The sequence below is a fragment of the Mesoplodon densirostris genome, chromosome 11 (assembly GCF_025265405.1).
Source record: "Mesoplodon densirostris isolate mMesDen1 chromosome 11, mMesDen1 primary haplotype, whole genome shotgun sequence".
Lineage (NCBI taxonomy): Eukaryota > Metazoa > Chordata > Mammalia > Artiodactyla > Ziphiidae > Mesoplodon > Mesoplodon densirostris.
In genome coordinates, this window is record NC_082671.1 from 39,976,668 (window position 1) to 39,985,564 (window position 8,897).

Sequence of the window (8,897 nt, forward strand, 5' to 3'; positions counted from 1 at the left end):
TCTTGAGGTCCCAGGGAGCTTTTTAAAAATGAGCCTCTAATAACTGGCCTAGTTATCTATGACAAGGGTCCCCAACTCCCCAGGCCATGGACCGGTACTGGTCCACAGCCTGTTAGGAACCTGGCCGCACGGCAGGAAGTGAGCGGCCAGCGAGCAAAGCTTCATCTGCCGATCCCCATCGCTCCCCATCGCTCGCATTACCACCTGAACCACTCCCCCACCCCGTCCATGGAAAAATTGTCTTCCACGAAACCGGTCCCTGGTGCCAAAATGGTTGGGGACCGCTGCTCTAGGATCAAGATCCCATCTAGTGCCTTTTCCTATGTAGCCAATTTTTCTATTGAAATTTATTTGTTTTTTTAATAATTTTATTTATTTATATTTGGCTGCTATGGGTCTTCGTTGCTGCGCATGGGCTTTCTCCAGTTGCGGCGAGCGGGGGCTACTCGTGGTTGCAGTGCACAGGCTTCTCATTGCAGTGGCTTCTCTTGTCGCGGAGCACGGGCTCTAGGCACGCGGACTTCAGTAGTTGTGGCACGTGGGCTCAGTAGTTGTGGCTTGCGGGCTCAGCAGTTGTGGCGCACGGGCTTAGTTGCTCCGCGGCATGTGGGACCTTCCTGAACCAGGGCTCAAACCCGTGTCCCCTGCATTGCAGGTGGATTCTTAACCACTGCGCCACCAGGGAAGCCCTATTTGTTTTCATTATTAGTAACTTTGGCATGATTTACTCAAAATCAATCTTCCTAGAGTCTTTTACATCTCTATTATATATAGTTGAGGGAATGCAGTTGGAATTCATTAAGTAAAAGCAACACAAAATGATTTGAAAGGCCAAAATTTTCTTAATGTGTAACAATTACCTATATCTAGTATTCTGTCAATTTCTTTTAAAAAAACAAAAACAAATAGTTTTCCACTTATATATGCCCAGAGAGGCTGTATTGCCCCGGGAACAATGCATGACTTTATGCCGAAACCAAGCAAGTTAGCAAAGGTAAAAACAATTTTTGGTTTCACAAGTTAAGAAATCAGATAAACTCAGGACTTAACATTCTGGAAACAGAATCATTTCTCTTTTAGTACCAAAAACAAATTTTTCAAATATGTATTCTTGTTTTCAGATATATCAAGAAGTACTTTTTAAATTGTAGCACACCTGTAAATGTTGGTATGAGTGTAATGTGCCTACAGAATCTGTCTTCATTGAAAATTACACTAATAAATGCCTGATAAATCTAACCTTTTATTACCATAAGTAATGCTTTCACAGCATTATCAAATAGTAGCTAAGCCTCAGGCTCTCAAGTCAAAAAGCCCTCCATTTGAATCTTCGCCCTGTTAGTTACTACCTGGGTGACTCCAGCAAATTATTTAACCTCTCAAATGTTCAGTTTCCACTTATTTATTTATTTTTAAATTTTATTTTATTTATTTTTTTATACAGCAGGTTCTTATTAGTCATCAATTTTATACACATCAGTGTATACATGTCAATCCCAATCGCCCAGTTCATCACACCACATCCCCACCCCCGCCGCGGCTTTCCCCCCTTGGTGTCCATACGTTTGTTCTCTACATCTGTGTCTCAACTTCTGCCCTGCAAACCAGTTCATCTGTACCATTTTTCTAGGTTCCACATATATGCATTAATATACGATATTTGTTTTTCTCTTTCTGACTTACTTCACTCTGTATGACGGTCTCTAGATCCATCCACATCTCAACAAATGACCCAATATCATTCCTTTTTATGGCTGAGTAATATTCCATTGTATATGTGTACCACATCTTCTTTATCCATTCATCTGTCAATGGGCATTTAGGTTGCTTCCACGACCTGGCTAATGTAAACAGTGCTGCAATGAACATTGGGGTGCATTCTACTTCTTTAAAAGAAGAAAATACAAGTGCCATCCTCATGAGGTAGTTCTAATATCTAAATGAGATATTGCAGGTAAAGTACAATACCTACCACACATTAAGTGTTGAGTAAATGTTTTAAATAGAAAAAGGTAACTTTTGAGGTCATTACTCACGCTAAGTCTTTTATTAACTTCTAAATAGACTTAATTATCAGCAAGTTTTAACTTTCTAGTTGAAAATTAGGAAACCCATCTTTTTCTGAGCCTTTGTTATGAATCTTTTAGAAAGTTAATCTAACAATGAGCATGTATTCATGTGTAACAAGAAAACATCTAATATCATTCTGAAACATCTATCTCAGTTTAATGATGACATACAAATATTGCTCTATCTACCTTTCTACTTGTTCAATCCCTGAGATTTCATCATCATTCATTTATTCTCCTCTTGGACTTTTCTCTCTTTCACCTACTCCTTAAATATTAGTATTTCCCAGGATTCTGTTCCCTGCTCTCTTTTCTTAATTTATCCTCCCAAGTGATCTTATAAACACCATGACTTCAATTCCTACCAATCCATTGATATCACCCTATATAACCTCCATTTTGACAAATACCAATAGAATGTCCAGATTAACAGAAATACCACAATAGGGATAACACTTGGATTTACATATCTAAGGGATACAGAAAGGAATATAGTTGTAATATCAGCCAAGATATGAAAGTGCAAGCTTCTAGACCTTCCAAATACTCAGACCTTCTGGAATATATAACATCAGACCTTCTGGAAACTTTACTTCCCTTTCTAGTCCTAGCCTTATATACGTAAAGCTAAACTGGTCCTATACATAGCCTTCTGAAGAGACTGCCTCACCTAGGCAAGGTAACTCATCAATCTCAGAGTTATACAATATACAGTGTGATAGCTAAGGTGCAGTACAGAGGATATTCAGACATGAACAAATCCTATATTCTCAGCTTCCCTCGGCTAACACAGCCTAGTCCAAGAGCATCCCTAAAGTTAGTGCTATGGAAATAAAACAAATTGTTATTTCAGATATCTCTGAAATTCATGATATCAAGCCCTTATACACAAAATTATAACTCCAGAGCTCTTGTGTGAGATCCAGATATGAACATTCCACTGCCTACTGGACATCTTTACCTGGAAGTTTCACTGGCACCTGCCACTCCTCCCCATAAAGGAGTCGGTCCTCTTCATACGTCACCCTTCTCAATGAAAGGTATCACCATCCACCTGGTTGCCCAGACGAGGAAACTAGGAATCAGACTTGACTCTGCCTGCTCCCTCATTGACTACATCTAAGCTGAATCAAATTCTGTTCATTCATCCCCCTTCGTAATCCAATTCATCGATCATCCATCACCATCTCTCGCTGATTTAAAACAGATTCCAAAGTATAATCTCTACCTCTAGTCCATTTTCAACTTATTTCCACACTGGTCCCAGGGTCTTCTTTCTGAAATGAAAATGTGAATCCCTTTTATAATTATTGTTTTCAGATTGAAGTCCAAACTCCTTTTCATGGTGTACTAGTTAGATTATTTTTAGATACCTCAGGCAGTAGGGGTTCAAAGAATAGTGCATGAGAAAATGAGAAAGGAGTTTCAACCACAAAGCCAGGCCCCATGGGAATATAGGAAAAGCTTGGCTTCAAAGAGCCTAGAATGTAGTTTGAAAACTAGAAAAACCTTTGGTGTCTGTACTGCTTGATTGATCTCAGCAGCAGATGCATTTTGCTTCCTTCTCCCTAGAATGCTCAGGTATTACCAAGACACAGCTACCCTATGTTTCTACTAATATTTCTCCTGCCTCTTCCAACCAGTTACCTCACTCCAAATCTACACATCAGTGAGATTCTGTTTTCTTATGGCTTCTGCTTCCCCGTGTCTTTTGCAACCTCATGGTCTTTGCTGCTTTTCTTATTTCTCTGTGTCTATTTAGCTTCTGTCTCACTACCCTACCAACTACATATGTTCTCTTTATGTGTCACATTCATATTTCTAAAGAGAAAGAATCTAAGTAGTTCTGCAAATCACATATATATGGTATATTCCTATTTTGCTGCGCTTTTTGCTGGACCACCTCATAGGTCACCAGAAAGTTTACAGATTAACTGTTTTTGGAGGAGGGGACACACCTGGTTCAAACAGCTGTGGTCAAGGGTGATGGGTCTATGTGGTCAGGGGAAGGGTCTCATGTGGTACAGAACATGGGCATCTGTGCTGAAGAAAATGTATCAGAGATCTGTTAGTTGAATGAATTAATAAGAAATTTTATTTGCAAATGTGTTTGTAAGTGCTTTCTTATTCACTTTTTATCAGCAATTATATTTTAATTATTATTTATAATCTAAAGCATTTGGAGATTAAAACTATGTTAAACTCATAATTAATAGCTGTTATGCATTTAATTTTAGTTTTATTTTAGTCTCACTCTATTATTTTTCCTTTGTCATCATTAATTCTCTCTGAATTATTTTTCCTGAAATCAATTCATTTCCAGTTTTCTTTTTCAAAGAATTTTACTTAGTCCAGAGATAGTCTTTAATGCCTCTTGGCACATACTGTCTGTGTACTTCTTAAAGAATATTCTCAAAGAATCCCTTAAGCTTTAATTTTCAGAATTAAAAATTATAACTTGCTGGCTGGTCTAAATTAACATACTAACTGAAGAACACAGATGATTTCTTTACACAATAAGAAAATGATTATGAAAGACAAATTGTGAATAAAGAACCTATAACCTACTATTTCAAACATCATGTTTCTAAATGTAAAAAATAAGTTGTTTATATATTACTTATGCTTACTTTCCAAAATGCTTTTTTTTTTTTTTGCGGTACGCGGTCCTCTCACTGTTGTGGCCTCTCCCGTTGCGGAGCACAGGCCCCAGACGCGCAGGCTCAGCGGCCATGGCTCACGGGCCCAGCCGCTCCGCTGGCATGTGGGATCCTCCCGGACCGGGGCACGAATCCGCGTCCCCTGCATCGGCAGGCGGACTCTCTCAACCACTGCGCCACCAGGGAAGCCCCCAAAATGATTTTTTAAACATTTTATTTTCTGTCTTTATTGTAACCTCTTTATGAACATAAAATGATTCTTACATATGGCCCATCAAAGTTTGGTCCCTGTTGTGTGGAATGGCAGTAACAATGAAGGAGCAAGTTTTTTAACAAGATAGCCATCTTCACTGCAAAACTATTCTTAGTTGGTCCTTCCCAAAATCATTGTATCAATCAGCTACCAGAGTGCAAATGGTGCAGAAATAGTTCTGCTTTGAGAAAGAAGAGGGAACAGTCACCTCTGATAGATGTCCTCCACTCTTAGCAGTTCACTGAATGTTTTAACCAGCCAAGGGAGGAGTGGCAGTATATAGATTTGCTGGGTTGTTTCTATATTACAGAGATTGAAATACTCCACTGCACCATTTTCAGAGTCCAGTGGGCTAGACTCTTTCATCCTGTGATGACGAATTCTCTAGAGATATTTAATATTAACAAGAAATCATTTTAGAGATATTTCTTCTAATAGTTGTTATTTCTATAGCATCTTAAAGCCTTGTCCTTTATTCTTGCTTTCAATCTTGTTCCTGAGGCCAAGACCACACTGTCTGGTTGCCCCCAGCTCCTTTCAGTCAGTTCTCTCATTGCAGGGCTCACACTGGAAACCCATATGATGGGGGCTTCAGGCCAGCTTATCCTTCATATCCTTCATTCTGAGATGCTCTCCTGGACTTGTTTCTCAAACCTGACTCTGTCCTTTGACCCCAGCCTTCCTAGCTGTATTAAGCTGGGTTCCCTGGGAGCAGACCCTAAGGAGAGATGTGTGTGCAAGTAATTTATTAAGGACATGTTCCCAGAAGAAGCCAGTAGAGAGTAGGTGAAACAGGGAAATGGAAGAGACCAATCAGGCAAAGCCCCAAAGAGGGCAGGGGAACATTAGGGAAGCCCCTAGGCAAGGGATCTGTCTCACGTACATCAGCCACATCGGCCATTGGCCAAAGCTCTCCCAGGTCTTTTGGCTCTCCGTGTGTAGGAGGCAACGAAACCAGAAGCCCAAGGGCAGCTCAAGACGCAAAAGCACACTGAATGGGGAGTAGAGAAAACAGGACAGGCTGCACCGAAATGATGAAAGCGACAGATCTGGCAGAACGCTTCACTACAGCGTCTTACTGGGCCACTGTCAGTCATTCCGTCCTCTAGATCAAACCATCCCTGAGACCCTCTTAACCCAGCCTCCACCGCTGGAGCAGTGCTCTCCCACCAGGCATATGCCAGCACAGTGGTTCTCAATTAGGGGCGACTTTTCCTCCGCTCCCATCTCCCCATCCACACTGCCCTGGGACAGTGGGCAGTGTCTGGAGACATTTTAGATTGTCAGAACTTGAGGAGGGGAGACTAATGGCATCTGGTGGGTAGAGGCCAGAGCTGATGCCAAACATTTCACAATGCCCAGGGCAGCCCCCCTAACAGAGAGTTATCCAGTCCAAAATGTCAGTAGTGCCGAGGCTGAGAAACCTTGCATCTAGCATCAGTGTCGGTAGTTAGATCACTGCTTTCTTCTCCAGTGTTTGAAAACCTGGCTTGTGACCTGCCTGGTACCCCGATTCTCTAGAATGATTCTCATGAATCCCCAGACTCCTTCTCAAACTGAGAGTCAGTCCCTGAGCCCCAGCCTCATGTCATGTCCACCTGCCTGCATGTCAGAATATTGCCTGCTTCTAGGTGCCTGTATCCAGGAGCTTTGTCTGCCCACATGGGTGAACAAGCAGTTCCTCTAACTTGAACTTCTTGAAGTCAGTTATCCTCCCTGAATATTAATATCATCTGTGTTTGTTAATCTGTTCTTGGATATCAAATGCCACCTCCCTGTCTAGACTTCTTCCTATGGCCTCAGTTTCATTTATTCTCCTCTGGCTGATTCTTCCCACTTCTCACCCTACTGCTCTTTCATCAAATGGGCACACACAGTTTCACACTCCCATCCTTCCTGCTTAGCCCAACCTCACTGTGGTTAATACATCTGTGTCCAGCTGCTTGACTAGACACCTCAAAATGTGTTCTAGAGTTAGAAGATGTGTCCCATAGAGAACTAGGAGATCGCATTGGTTTAGCTCAATATTTCCTAACTGGGAAAATCAGGAAAGAGGTGTCCATGCAAAGCAGCATCCAGGCTAGGTTTGTCTTGTAAGTCCTCCTCTAAGTCTGAAGAGAGAACAGTTCTCACTTCTAGAGAAACTGTATGGGAATCTCTATAATAAATGCATTTACTTTTAGACCCACTAATTTTTTTTGCTTAGTTTAATATCAAATTTTTAAAAATCTCTCTTGAAATTTTTAAAGGACTCAGCAGCAATAAATTGGCTGTGTGGTCTAACACACTGCATGATATGCATATTCTGCCCCAAAAACAACAAAATAAATAAATAAATGAAAACAATGAAATTAATTTATGTTTTATGATGTGAATATAAACTGATGAGAGAATTAAATCTCTCAGGTCAGTAATAATAAAATGTCTAACTTGAAAAAAAAATAAATGTATTTACTATCTCATTTAATTTAACATTTACAAAAGAATCCTGTGAATTAAGAATTACTGTTTCTATTTTACAGATGAGGAAACTCAGACTCAAAGAGATTAATTCACTTACTAAAAATCCTCTAAATAGAAAGTTGTGAGTCAGGATTGCCAGTCGGGGTTTTTTTGTTTGTTTTTTGTGGGTTTTTTTGCCACACTCCACGGCGTGTGGGATCTTAGTTCCCCAACCAGGGATAGAACCCATGCCCCCTGCATTAGAAGGGCAGAGTCTTAACCTCTGGACCACCAGGGAAGTCCCTCAACTCAGGTTTTTTGACTATAAAATTTGTTCTCCTACTTCATCTGTATTTCAGAAATGACATGTTGTCCCATGAAAATCTGGTAAAGCTTGAGGCGTTTCCCCCCTTAATCTATTTCCTGAACATTTTATTGATTATTCCTTTCAGATTGATTATTTGTTTAAAAAGAAAAAACTTTAGGTTTGTCATAACACTCAGTGCATTTCCCTGTGGAGAATAACATACGTTCCATTTAATTATAAGCTTATTTTTCTGTCTCCCCGCTATACTATAAGTTCTTCAGTGGAAAGGCCCTTGTATTATTCATTGCTATACGCCTGGCAACTGGCAAATATATACCTGGCTTCAATAAACATTCATTTTGGTTATGTGGATTCTTGTCCTCTATCAAAGAGGAACAAAGATACTGAGAAGGTTATCAAGACAAGAATTCAAGCAAAGGACATCAAAATAAGGGATAGGGTATACACACTAGGCAATCTGATCCCACAGAGAGAACTGGGATAAATTTTGGAAGTGATGGCTGCCATGTACCTGCCACTCTGCGTCTTTTCCCACATAGCTGTTTCCTTCCCTCAAGAAACATCGATACTTGTTGCGTGAGTGAGTGAATGAGTGATTGACTGAATAAATGAATACTGCTACTAGGATGAGATTTCTTTCTTCAAATTTTAAGACCTGAACTGTAAAAAATATCTGGTCATTGTGGAAACAACTGTATGTGGCATATGGTGTGTGCCAGACATAAATGTCTCAAATCTTTGAAATAAAACTTGAGTAACAACCAAGATTTCTTCTTGAGATCAGTGAAAACAATGTAGATTCTTGATCAAGGTTTGGTTACTCTGCAGGCAGTCAAAGATGACTTTCAAGACTCTGGTAATATATCTGACATTTGATAAATCTTTTCTTTTATAAATTACTGTGTTACAGGATTAGTGACTTTACATTTTTAAAATCAGTTTTACAAGTATTAAAATCACACCATAGCAGGAATACAAAAACAAACCAATCCACTCACATTCCCACCATCTGATTAAATTTTTGGTCTTCATTTTTCTTGTTTCTTTATAGTTCCTGTCTACATTTATGCCTAATTTTTACACATTGCCTGGCAGAGTGCCAGATAGGTGAACAGAGGAACACTTTGTGTACTTGTTTTTTTTTA